Source organism: Calidris pugnax, unplaced genomic scaffold, assembly GCF_001431845.1.
Source record: "Calidris pugnax isolate Ruff unplaced genomic scaffold, ASM143184v1 scaffold52, whole genome shotgun sequence".
NCBI classification, from domain to species: Eukaryota; Metazoa; Chordata; class Aves; order Charadriiformes; family Scolopacidae; genus Calidris; species Calidris pugnax.
In genome coordinates, this window is record NW_015090811.1 from 4,354,834 (window position 1) to 4,368,530 (window position 13,697).

Genomic DNA, 13,697 nt, shown 5'->3' on the forward strand with positions numbered 1-13,697 from the left:
TAGGCTGTTTGCTGACTGCTAATTGTTACCATCATTTTTATTACACAGGAAAAATAAATACCCCTGTAAGTATCCTGTAAGCACTCGAAAAAATAATCTCTCTGCATCAGGGTAAAGCAGCTGCCAGAAATGAGTCAGATCAATGGTGAGAGTGCAGTCAAGCTCTTTGTGTATACTTACCAAATACAATTATTTAAAACCTAAGGATGCTTCCATGTTTCCTTGTTATAGCTGCTATTGTGTAAACAGCAAATAAAATCCTCCCCGAGCAGAGACCTGGGCTACAGACTGAGGGCAAAATGTTAACCTACGAGTAAAGGGCTTTTCCTAGGGAGTCTAAGGAGCATCTCACAGGATTTAGTATAATCCATGAATTGCAAGGAACAACTGTGGCCACAGCTGGATTCCACCTGTTCACCCTCTCTGACAGATGTTCAGGGCCCTCGAAGCCCTCGGTTAAATACCAGCTGTACCTCAGCGAGGGAGCAGACCACATTACGGCAGAAGTACTTCCCTGAGAACATTGCCAGGAATTGCCTGACCTGTCAAGGCTGCTTGTAGGAATAATCTCCCCCAGAGAACCCCCTCGATGCCTAGACCACTTCCCCCCAAAGGCATCCCGTCAATGCAAATCACATCCATTGCTCTCAAGCGGAGGTTTCCTTCACGGAGCCTGGCTCTGCCTGACCCGAAAGCAGAGAAACACATTTGTTCATTCCAGCCATGGCCCGACCTGCATTGACTCAGTAGCAGCTCTAGATTACGAAGTCTGTGCTCCTTAGGATTTATTCCTACCCCCACGTGGCTGTCTCATCACCAGATCCATGCAGCGAATTGGATCAGGAAGCAAATCTAGCTGAAAAATAACCAGAAAATTAAGCCCACATCGTACTGATTTTAAGCAGGATCCTCTCCCCGCCCTGTTCACCAGCTGAACAGAAGAGCTGAAAAGCCAAAGGTACAGCAACTAAATGTTTAATTGCCACATCGGCTGAAGTAGCTCCCCAAATACTTCTTCTGTGGCACGATAATTAGAATTACCTGTAGAAGACAGAAAACTGACACTGGCATAGGTCTTGTATGCAGGAGAGTATCTCTCCTGTAATGCTCTCCAGTATCCTGGAGAATTTACTCAGAATTTAAAAATAGATATTAAAAAAAGAAATCAGATTTCATATTAATATTTGACAGCTAGTCTGTACAGGGGAAGGTTTTCTTCTTAATGAATGTCACTTTTTAAATATTACCCTTAAAACTTGGGAACCAGTATGTCTTTAAAACTATGAGCACTATTTATTGCTGTGTCCCTGATGTTAATCTTGTATACCTGATTACTTCCTTTTCAATAATTGGAGAAAATTACCTTGTCGATTATCTTACTTTTCCTATGCAATATTAAAGGCAAATTTAGGAGGATCCCATTCCAAAGATGCACTGGATACTGGTTTATAACAAACACTTCTGGACCATGATGATTTAAAATCATTCTCTAAAACAAACTGGATAATAATCTGGACAACTTTTGGCTGTTTGAGATTTGAAATCTCTCACACTTTTGCTGCATATTCCTAATCATGTCATGTGTGCTTCTCTGAAAATGGCTCCCATTTTCTTCTTCTATGCTTTTCTTTGTAACATATATTAGTTTATTTTTACCTTTGATAAAGAAGTTCTCTCAACGTGATATTTACATAATGTCTCTCTTTCCAGCTGCTGTATTGCTGGGGAGGTCCTATTAAAAACTTTTGCATAACAGTTTAGTCTCTCCACAACCCCAGCCAACTGCTCCATCGATGTGATACTTTGCTTAGTAAATTACAGTGTGATTTTCTTGAGAAATATTTTTCTTCCTTGAGGTAATTGTCAAGAATGTAAGATGGTCATCAAATTCTCCCTTATATTTAAAGAGTTTCCAGGCAGAATCACAGATTATTTTGTTGTTGCTGCAGTTATTGTTTTTGCAGTAAAGATGGAACCATCTGTTCCTTTGAAGATGTGCCAAATCAGTTGAAAATAATTCATTCAAGTAGTCAGTGAACCACAAAAGCTGGTGGTTTAAGGATTCTGGTAGGTTTCAACAGGGAACACCAAGCACACTTTGCCCAGTTTGGATTAGATTTTTATTTAAACAGGGGACACTGAGGAGTTCAGGAAAGTAATAGCTGGACAAGAGAGAGATCATCCTTCTATCTACCTCAATCCCATATAAACCTACTCTTATTAGAGTCAACAGTTACACTCATATAAACATGACTAGCTCACACTATTCAAAAGATAATTATAGATGATGGCAACGACTTTGGTATAGTCCTTCATGTCAGAAATATACCAAATAGCCAAGTCATGGCTGTTTCATAGTTGTTTTATGTCCCCAGTTTGTGTTCTTTCAGCAAAGATCTGCACTGATGGCCATACATAGTATGAATATAAAAAGCAAACATCTCGCTGATGGGGACATTTGGGCAGAGGAAGTGTGGAGCCCACATGCAGAGTGAGCAAAGAAAGGGAAGGAAGGACTTGTAGTAGATGATGTGACATGAGCACTAATGTCTATCTAGAACTAATCTCTGAGTTTGGACAAGATGATGACTCGCTTGACAAGTCCCTGATAACACAGACCAGCAGCAAAGGAACATTAAAAAATTCTGAGGGCCACCTGAGCCCTTAACCATCTCTATTTGCAATGGTTTTCTGATTAAACAATTGGTAAATTAATATTAGCTGGTGTCTGAGGGAGGGTAATTTCTGAGGCATTTTCTGCTATGGGTTTTATTATGATGAAGAAAAGTCTGCATGAATTTATAACTGAGTGGGTTAATTAAATATTACCCCTGGGCATCTGAATCTGAAGAGTATGTCTCTATTCTGAAAAGGAACACATAATCCTTCTCAGCCTGATGCATTTACTTTATTATTTACTAATAAAGTATAGTTTATTTATTGCAAGAATTATTTATTATAAGCATTGTGAAAAAAACAACCAGTGGCTTAATAAGATTTATTCTACTCACTTTTTGAACTGATTGGGTTAATAAATTTTAAATAATGCAAACCTACATTGTAGCATCCTTTTTTTTCTGGGAAAGATTGGAAACAACTGAACACAAACATGACTGATACTAAGTAGTGTTTAAAAGCAAGGATGAGAAAAGAAACAACGTATTAAACTACCGCATAATACCTTCCAAAGCTGTGACAATTGAACATTCGTTACAATGTTGCTAAATAGCTATTCTATCAATAGTGCTAGCATTACAATGCAGTAGCTTAATTAGATGAAGTTTCTTTCATCCTTTATTTATTAGGTTTTTGAGCAACAAAAATATATTAAAAAAAAGATTTGCGGTTCCAATAAAGTACCACAATTGCCGTATTTCTTTCATATACTAGTAATCTATTAGTTAACATGCATTTGCATATTCTATATTTTGGTCATGATAGATCGGTATGTCATTACCAAACATATAACAGAGAACAAATCAAAATATTTACAACATACTATAATTTCCTTTGCAGCTTAATGCCATAATTAAGTAACAACTAAGCTTATGAATCTATTTTGCATGTTTGCAGGTCATGTGGGTGTGTGGTTTATATAAACTACAGTCTCTGTAGTAGATATTATCGGTCACACCGTTAAAATCACATACCCCTAAAAAGATTTCAAATAATTTTGCTGTATAACAAAGTGAATTTCAAATTTGCTTTGTCTCATGATTTAGAGACAAGTGATTTTTTGCTGTGGCTTTAGGTCTACACTGAAACACCAGATTCTCACTTCAGACACCGTGATTCATGAAGTATTGAAGGTAAGGGCTGCCACTGCTCAAGAACACACTCATATCCTCTGCATTATGCTCTTTGCACTTTCAACTAGTCTTTTTTAATTTAAAGAAATATCTAGGGCTCGCTCTCTCTATATTTTTACTGTAGCTGGTTATCTTTAAATAGCCACATTTGGATTTGTACTTTGTGAAATAGGAGACCTCCTGTTCATCCAAGATGTCCATCACTCCACGCAGGATGCAAGAGGAAGAAAGATACACGTTGCTTATCGTGCTAATCTTATCATCTATCAAGGATATTGCACACACAGTGGTAACTATTCTGCAGTTTTAAAACAAAGCAAGCTCTTTTAGCTTGGTTAGCACAAAAGCTTGGGACATTCTGAACAGGGACCTGTACCAATGCAGAATTTGGCACTATTTTAGGACTGGTGGTTTTAGCAAATCCTGGTTGGTTGGCAGGGGAATTTCTGCAGCTTTTCAAGGTACTTGTGACAGGAAACTATCTAGAAAGAATAAATAATTTCCTGCTTGACATCAAAAGAATAAAGAAAAGATGAGCTATGTATATTCTACTGTATAAAGAGAGCCTGCCCATAATAGGGAGTTTATGTCTGGCTTAAAGCTGGGGGAGAAGAATGGGTGAGCACCACCATCACTGAGGTAACCATCCCTGGGTAACCCTATGGAAAAGATGCACTTGAAGGTGTTTATATATCAAACTGTTATTGAACTTTATTCAAATACCTGTTTCGATGGCACGGAGCTTATTTGTGAACAGTCCAAGCCTTCTGCAATGTAACTATGGCTGAGAGGTATGGTCCTTTAACTTAAACTCCTTTAAGTCATTATGAGCCTCTTAATAGCAGACACATTCAGTTCTGACCCATATCAAATTCAGGTTAACTAAGACTGTCAATATAATAATTTTCTGGCTGGATATAGCGTACAATTGGCTAGAATCAAAAGGCTAACAGGCATTTCATTCCAGTTCAAATGCCTAGTTTGGCAAATTTTTTAATCAGGCAGGTCTCATTAATAAAAATCAACATCCAACACTGTATTATTTACCCTGCATCCCAGCGCTCTGGAAGGGAGCACTGAATGTCTGCATCTGTATGTATATGAATTGGACGTCTCTATTCATGCTAATTCAATGAAAACACACACATGCACAAATCACGGGAGCTTTTTAACTGAATGGATAATTGTGCCACAGGGAAAAAGTTAAGTTCATCCTGTAATTTGTGACAGTTGCACTTAACACCAAACTCAGCTCTGGAGTAGCGATGAGACCAATCATCACTGATAAAATAATTTAGTTTTTTGAGTGCAAGCAAATACTTAACGCAGAAATCTAATCAGCCCTTCGTGGAGAATAGATTCCCTTCTTATGCCTTGGGAGGTCTTAAAAAAGGTCATTGAAAATCCATGCCCTTGGAGAAGAGGTTCAAAGGAAAAACTTTTCAGCAGACAAGACTGTCTACTGGAGAAGGCACAGCCAGACTCAGTAAGATATTCTGCAGCAGCACGCGAAGCAGAACCGTGGTACAGACCCCACACGGATTTAAGAGGATGTTGCACAGCCATATGCTCCACAAATGTTCAAAAAAGACATTCATCCGCCCCCAGCACAGAAGGGAGCGAGTTAGCGAAGCAGCTTCTCCCACATACCCAAGGAGGCAAGTGGGCTTGTACAGCAGGAATGTTGTGCTTCCCAAAGAACACCGAGGTTGATTAAGCCTCGTTGGAAACGCAAAGATAAAACAGAAGGAGAAAATAATCTTATGTGCTTTAGTTTCTTACTATTCTCTCTTTTTGCCAGAAGCTGAATCAGTGTAAATAGCAAGCTTTGTTTTTCTGCTTCTGGAACAAAACACACTGCCAAAATATACAGGTTTTTAACCTTTACGATGTTGCTGTCCTGCATTCCAAACCACTTCCCAAACCCTTTCTTTTGCTATCGGTTACTTGTTTTGAACCAAGCTCCACATATCATAATTGCAATTTCAAAAATATTATTTAATTAATGTCGTTCATTTGTATGCGCGGTAACTTCAATTTGTATGCACACAATTCACTCAGTCTGTGGTCTATAGCTGGCAAATAACACCACTTAACAGCTGTTAAATAGGGTAATCACCTGTTGTTATCCACAGGTAGCTTTAATTCAAATGCTAATTGCTCTCAGTGCTCTACTTATAAACCTGCCCCAATGTCAGATACTATATGTGCCACACCAGATGGATGAGAGCCTCAGATGGATTGCACTGTACCTCCTCAAGAAAAAAACCTGAATTATAAAAAAAAAATCTTTGCTACCCTACCGTGCAATGAAAAAAAGATGGCACAAGAATTAAACAGTGATGGTCTTTCAGAGGCCAGAGAGTTGCAGAAAAAGGCAATGAATGGGGAAGACGAAGAAAAGGAATGCAGACAGGACAGTAAATATTGTATGAGCTGGTGCTTCAGCCTATTTACACTGAAATGAGTTAACATTCACCATTAGTAAACTCAGTTTGAGGAAATTCAGAAACAGCTGTTGCAGATGTATGCCAGGACGAGGGTCAGCCTAAACTGATGGGAAATGAGAGCTAAATGAGCTAAACTGCTTGAACAGGTCAGGTGTTTGTAAAAATCCGACTGGAAAATTAAATGTTCTAGCCTGATACAGGGAAATTCTTATTTTTTCAGAGACTTAATTCTTCACAAAACCATCACAAAACATTTCTCTCCTTTCTAGAAATACTTCAAAACCGCACTGCACTACTTACTCCTCATAGCAAGAGCCTTCAAATTATTTTTTTTTTCTAAAATACTTCCAATTCACCCAGGCTCTCTGGAGGCACAGCTTCATGTTGTGCTTAATTTCATCAAACCATGTGTCGCTGCTAGAAGCGATGGTTTAATTCTCTCTCCTCTCCCCTCTTAACTCCATTGACGTGTTCCTCACCCTTTCCTCATATTAGATTTAGTCATTCACTCTATTGCTGGAACATGACTCACCGATCCGATGGGAAAGTAATTTATTTGGAGGAGAGATATAGGGGTGAGAGTCCGCAGTTAGACTGGATTAAGCCTGGAACACTGCCCTGAATTGTCCTGTGTTTCTCGCTGCTATACAGTGAAGTTCCTGGCTGCACAGCTGTAGGTTTTATTTTAGATCCCACGACTGTAAAAGGGCCATTCATTCCCTAATGCTGTCGGATTTTCACACTGTACTGGAATGACTTCCCTGCCGTGCTCTCTGAAGGGCTGCTTTTTTTGTAGGAGAACGAAGCCATCCATCAGTTGCTCAATAGCAGAATCTCTTTGCTCAGCTTCTACCCTTTTGATCTGTTCAGTTTAGATAATTCTGCTGGGTGCCAAAACGCCAACCCAAACAACCCTCATCCCTGGAGGATACATGCCTTTCCACCAGGACAAAGTGTTGACCTCTGGAAATGACCGTCCCTAACATATTTTTCACTGAAATGGGTGATAAACATCATTACAGGTGAAACATGGCTCTGAGAAAGAAATCAAAGCACATAAAACCCACAGATTAGACAGATCTGCAGCAGGTGTAGGCACAGGTTTCAGGGGGGTTTTTGAGCTCATTATAAAACGTAGATCCCTGGCCTTGGAGAAAGCAGCTGCTCAAAATTTCCAAAAACAAAACTTAAATTGAAAACAATGTATTAGACAGTGCCCCAGTTCTCTGCTCTCTTGTGCTCATGATGAGGAGAGGGAGGGATGAAAACAGTGACCTATTAAACCCAGTTCACTTTATCTCTCGGTGTCCTGCTTTAGGGCCATAATTGAACTGAACATCCAGTATCAAACACCACTTATCTGTGAATATTCATTTCAGAGAAGTCAATTATCTCAATCATCATGAGGAAAGAACCGCTTGTTTGTTTGACAGTTATGCCTGAAATTAACATACATTTCATTTTGATGACTGATTTTTATTTTGTTGTGCATATTTTGCTTACAGGAAAGGAAAAAAAGGGACTAAATGTTCCTTCCTCACAGACATTGCTCATGTACAGATTAATGAGCCTTCCAAATTTCTTCCTGAAGTGAAACACAGCAATGTATCTCTTCAAAAATTAAGGAAAGAATGAATCCTCCTTGACTTAAATTAAAGTGGATAAAGAAAGTTAGGGCAGCTGAGATGGAAAAAAAATTGCAAATACTCACAGTAAGCTCAGATGAAATCCTCACCCCCATCTTAGTGGTCAAGGAGGCTTGTCAGAGGAAGAACATGAGACAAGTTGAATATTCTTCATTGCTCTTAGCTGAAAAAAAAAAAACAAACACATGAAGAGAAGACAGAAATGATAAAATTCCTCTCCAAAGCAGAGCTTATGAGTTGCACAATCAGCCTGTAATTGCCAGTGGTTTTGTACATTAAAAGGAAGGATTTTATTTATCATAAACCACTGGCTGTGTTGTTGGCCAATAAACTGTCTTTTCTGGCATCTTGTGTAGGTTACGCCCAAGATTCACAAGATGCTTCTTATGGTCAGAAAAGCCAACACTGGTGGCTGTTTTTACGTACAGTACATTTCTGGTGAGGAATCTGAGGTGAATGGACAGATGACAACGAAATGAGTGGCTTACAACCTGAAGAAAGAAAAACTGATTTGGGGATGAACAGCATAATTAAATACATAAACATACCATTAAATGTCAGAAGATTTCAGATTTCTGAATAAATTCATGTCTCCTGGATTGCAATTCTATATAATTATGTTTAATAATCTCTCCCTGTCAAAGAATATGGTATAAACTCAGCTTTACAGCTGACTTCAGTCAACATCAGAGGTGAGTTAAGCTGTTTACACTGGTTTTGTTCAAGAAATCTGACAGAAGATGGGAGCAACAGTTGATAAGTGAGACGTGACAGCAGTTTTGAAGACTAAGACAGCAGGGAGAGTTGAAAAGAGCCAGAGCAGAGATGAAACAAAAAGAAGAACACGACATAAAGGGGAGAAATCAGGAGATGGACATTTAGAAAGGATGTGAATCTGTTGAGCCATCTCATCAAATGGCACAGTGGGTGAGGAGGCAGATGACATTAAAAATTAAGAGACAAAGTTTTGAAGAGGGTTAGATGTCTGGCTGAAAGAATCTAGCTACTTTTCATTCATGTCAAACACTGCATTAAACTCACTGATCCTCCATTTGGGTATGGTCCACAGTTAGAGAGCAGAAGCTTTCACTTCATTTCCAGAGCTGCTCCATCTCACCTGCTTGGAAATACCCCAGGGGGGGAAGTGCTCACAGTCCCCACTTCTGGAAGCACTTGGAGCTGGTTTTGAGTCATGAGCTATAGACAGATACTTGTTTATTATCAGAAGTGTTATAAGGTCTGGTCCTGGCCAACACTACACTTGACAATTCATTTACATTATATGGGGATCAGCTTGTTCTCAAATCTCTCATGTCCACAGATTTTTATTGAAATGATTTTATAATACTCATTGTTTATGAAAGTGAAATATGCAAATCGATACGGAAAGAACAGATGCATTACCCAACAAACAGACATCAGAATGAGACTCGTGTCTGATTATCCTCATTTAACACTGTCATTTTAAAATGAACCACATCATTTTAAGTCAGGCCGATAAGCCAGTCTTACCAACAAACACTTTCACAAAGACAGATAAATTAGCCCTTTTATTGCTATTGTCAAGATCCCCTCTCTACTTTCTTTATGTCCAGACTTCTTGCCCCCACCCACCAAATTCAGTCTGTTTCCTGAGGTTTCCCCTTGTTCTGTAGCAAAAAGGGTAGGCAAATAACTTATTTGATACAAAGAACTGTCAAGAGGAGGAAGACCTAAACCTCTATAGATCTATTGCGAATAGGCTAGAAACTGTCTCTGCTTTGGAAGATCACTCTTCACCAATTCTCTTCTTCACAACTTTTGATGAAAACCCACTGAGTTGTATAAAGCCCTGGGGTTTTTTTTGTAAGAGAGAACAAAAGTCTAGTGATAGCTCTTCCTCATATAACAGCTCCTGGAGTAGAGGTAAGCCTCTCTTTCTCAAGTAGCCTTTAACATTGATGTTCTCACGTTATGAGTTTCCTTTAACAAGCCCTTACCAGGCCCTTTTACAAGCATTAATGAATTATAGCAATATCATAGATCTCCAGCTCTGTGCCATAAGGGCGTGCGTGTGCATGTAAACCATCACTCAGGAATTACTCAAAGGATGGCACGGTGCCCGTGGTCCCGTGCTCCTCAGCCTCAGACCATGACTGACCAACAACAGCCTCCACCACTCACAACTAGTCACAGAGATGGCATATGGTAGCCCACAGCAAGGAATGCTATCACTTCTCTGACCCAGGCCTAAGGCCAGAGGGATGCAACAGAACTCCTTGCTGGGTGTGCAGCTACTACCTCAATCACAATCACTTGCCAAATTTGGGTTAAATTCATTCCGTTATTAAACCTTTGCAGCAATTACCAAAATCTGGAGTTGCTAGTCTAAACACTCTTTAAAACCATACTTTAAAGGAAAATTTTCAAACTATCACACACCAAGAAGTGCATTATGTTTGGAGGTTGGAATAAACTGGGGAGACGATGCCTTTTTCTTTTAAATGCCAAACTTAACCTATTATTAATCTTCAAACATGAACAAATACTTCTAGTTCCTGAACTAACTGAGAACTTATTAACTGTCAGAGTATTAACAGGCATACCTAATACATTTTACAGACAGCAACTGCTGATAAGTGCTCATGGAATAAAGCATTCAAGGAGACATGATGTGAATCTGGGCATGTCTGTCAAACATCCTGGCAAATAAAATATTAAGAAATCAATCACATTTTAATCTACAGGCATAGAATCTTTGGAGTATAAGAGTGAAAATTGGTTCCCTTCCCTCATTCTTGTAGAAAGCCACTTATTTCCCAGAATACAAGACCAGAGATTTTGTACAGCTTTTACAAAACAAGAGGGTTTTTTTGTTCTTTCGAGATTATGTAACTTTTCAAATTCAGTTTCCCCCGAGTTTTGCCTTTTTCAAAATTGTGTGGCTCCACAGCCTGAGACGGCGTGATGATTCACCCGACAGCATGATGCCAGTTCTGTTTAGCACTGTTTACAATTTTCTGCTCAGATTAGGTGGCTCTCATGGAAAACAAATGCAGCTTCCAACCTGGTTGATTTTAATTTAGGGAGATTTGATTGGTAGGGGATATTCTTTCTGGGATAAGGCCCCTGGGGTAGAAGGACTCTTTTTTTTTTTTGTGCTACAAAAGGGAAGAAAAAACTATATGGTGAAAGATTTCAGGAATGTAGCAAACCTATGTGAAGTTCATCTGTAAAAATTGCTTACCTTGGAAGAATTATAATTAAGAGGAAATCTTTTCAGAGCTGTGCTCCAGGAATGCAAGTCTCTCACACCACGTGCCTGCTCTTCTGTGGAGGGGAGCTCCATTCCTAACACCTCCAGATGGTCAAAATGTGTTAGGCTGCATTGACCATCACGCGGTACCTCATGTGAGAGAGACACTCTCTTGTTAAGGCTGCATCATCAACGCAAGCATTAACACCACCAATTATCCTGCCTGTGTTAGGCTCACCTGTCTTTGTAACATGCTGCTAATTAAGTACCTACAATAATCCATCAAAAGTCATCATCTAAAAGAAATAATTACAGTTGAAGGTTTCAGTAGCATATACTTAATTAAACACCTAGGAGTAACTGAAGATCTTAACACGCTATTTCTCTATAACCTGTATACTTTTTCTTACATTTTAAGGTTAGCTGAAGCATTTTCCCACAAATGGGAAATCTACAAAGAATATAATGTTTAAAAGACACATAATTGTAATAAATTAATTACCATAGCTTCTTAAAAATTCTGGAATGAATTTTAAGTCTGATCCATAGCCATTTTGATGTCCCAGTTAATTCTGCTATCAAAATGAAATGCGTGGTACTTCCTGATTCATCAATAGCAAAACTTCATTTCCTTCCAGTAGTATTTCTTTCTATTCCTCAGGAAAAATTCTGAATCTGTTGAAGTTAAAATGCTGATGGAAATTAATTTATCCTGTGAATAAAATCAATATTACTTTTCTCTAAGGAGGGATAAGCTGCATATTTAACATTAATCACCTGATAAAGACATAAGAGAGAAATAAAGAAAAGTGCAAGTCAGAAATGAGATTGTTTCCCTAAAAGTAGGGACTTGATTAAATAGGTCAAGAGGTCCTGAAAAATAATTGTTACTTCTCTATTTGGGATGATAACCACTTCAAATGGCAATTTGTTCCCTGGATTCCCTTCAGTTACAAAAAATTAATCACAAATAATCTTTTAATTCTTAATTTTTTGCATTGTCCAGAAGAAAAGCATGGAAGAAGAAAGCTTGTTAATAATTTTGAAATCAAATCAATCCATTGGTACTCCTGTACTTCTGTTTCAAAAGACAGATCTCCTAAGCTTTCACTGGAATTTAGCAGAAACCGTTTGGGTGAGAAGCCAAAATAAAAATAGAACCTCAATATAAACATTTTCATATGAATGTGATACATTTGTGTCATTGTCTGGCTTCATTAAACTCTTCACCCCAGAAATAATTTTCAGAGAATTATAAAATTTCATCTTCTTCCCTTTACAAAACAATCTATTAATACAGCAAGAGATTAACTTGCTATAATAATCTATTTCAATGATTCTCTCTTTTTCCCAGGTACAGTCTGTGTGACAGACAAATTGCATGTGCCTGTCTTGTTCATTAGAATTTAATCTAAAGGAAAGGGCTAAAAGGAGTTTCTTTTTAGTGGATGCACAGTTTTGAATAAAGTTCCAAAAGCATATGTCCTTCACACTAGGAGATGAAGGAAAGCTCTACCTGAGTGTCTACCTGCACATATCTATTTATATGCCTAAAATTATACATATTCAGACACTCTAGGCGCCGTGCTTAAATGGAACTGAGGCTTGTATCCTGTTGCTTTTCAGTCTCCAGTAAAGCATCTTGAAATGCTTTGTGTGAAAATCTTCCACAGAAAAAAAAATCTGCAAGACACAATGTAAACAATGCTAAAAATTTTTCAATACAAAAGTTTGAAAGGAAATCCATTGTTTCAAAATGCTTATGCAAAGTAGATGCAAAGGTAGATTTAAATAACAGGTTCATTTCCATTGAAATTTTGTTCTGATGTTCCCAAGGATTTTTTTTTTACATCTTTTTAATATTTAAAAACTTTTCATTTGCTTTCAAAGAAAACTAATTTCAGGATGTCAGCAATTCCTACAGAGAAAGCATTTCTGTTTCTAAAGAAAGCTGAAGTCTTTTCAATGTTTTCTGCACGGCAGAATTCTGGCTTATATTCTACAGACATCCAAAAAGCCCAGTCACTGTAAGAAGAACAGAACAAAACACATGAACAATGTGATGTTCATGTCTTCAAAGGGAACAGGAGAGCATAAAAGTGACTACATTTCCATGTAATTCCTCCCAAAGCCTTACAGAGCAGGATTTGAGTCTCATCTACAGAAATGTTAGTCTATATTTTTTTTTTTTAGCCAGAGATGGGCCTTAAATTTAGGTGTGAATACCCATGTTCTAATTTAATCAAAGGCCACTTTTTTCTCTATACATAGTCTTTCAGAATGCCAACTGCTAACTGTCCCCTGCCCTCCAAGAATCCAAATAGCTTGATTTGACCCTTCTCTAGGGAAAACTCAAGGACAAGCAATAGTGCAAACAGGTAATTACCAAAATTGATTGTGCGTTGAGTTTATTCCTCCTTAAATAGTACAAGCTCCACACTCAGCAGGCAAATGGTTCTCCGAAATGATCTTGCCGTGCTAAAAATGACGAGACAGATATTTAGCCAACACAATTTTAGAAGAATTATGTCAGTTCACCAACGTAAAATCCCGTCGC

General features: G+C 38.3%; 1 long non-coding RNA gene across 4 annotated transcripts in view; it reads right to left on the reverse strand.

The window, feature by feature from the left end:
* LOC106886155 overlaps nucleotides 1–13,697 on the reverse strand; it is a 73,797-nt gene that overhangs the window by 37,430 nt on the left and 22,670 nt on the right. For 3 of the 4 annotated variants that reach the window (XR_001411597.1, XR_001411595.1, XR_001411598.1), the window contains 5 exons: nucleotides 13,527–13,618; nucleotides 11,643–12,823; nucleotides 11,132–11,290; nucleotides 8,947–9,022; nucleotides 7,971–8,068 (listed from right to left, as the gene is read on the reverse strand). This is a non-coding gene — a long non-coding RNA (uncharacterized LOC106886155). The remainder of the gene's footprint in view (nucleotides 1–7,970; nucleotides 8,069–8,946; nucleotides 9,023–11,131; nucleotides 11,291–11,642; nucleotides 12,824–13,526; nucleotides 13,619–13,697) is intronic. The other variant, XR_001411596.1, reaches the window with a different exon arrangement.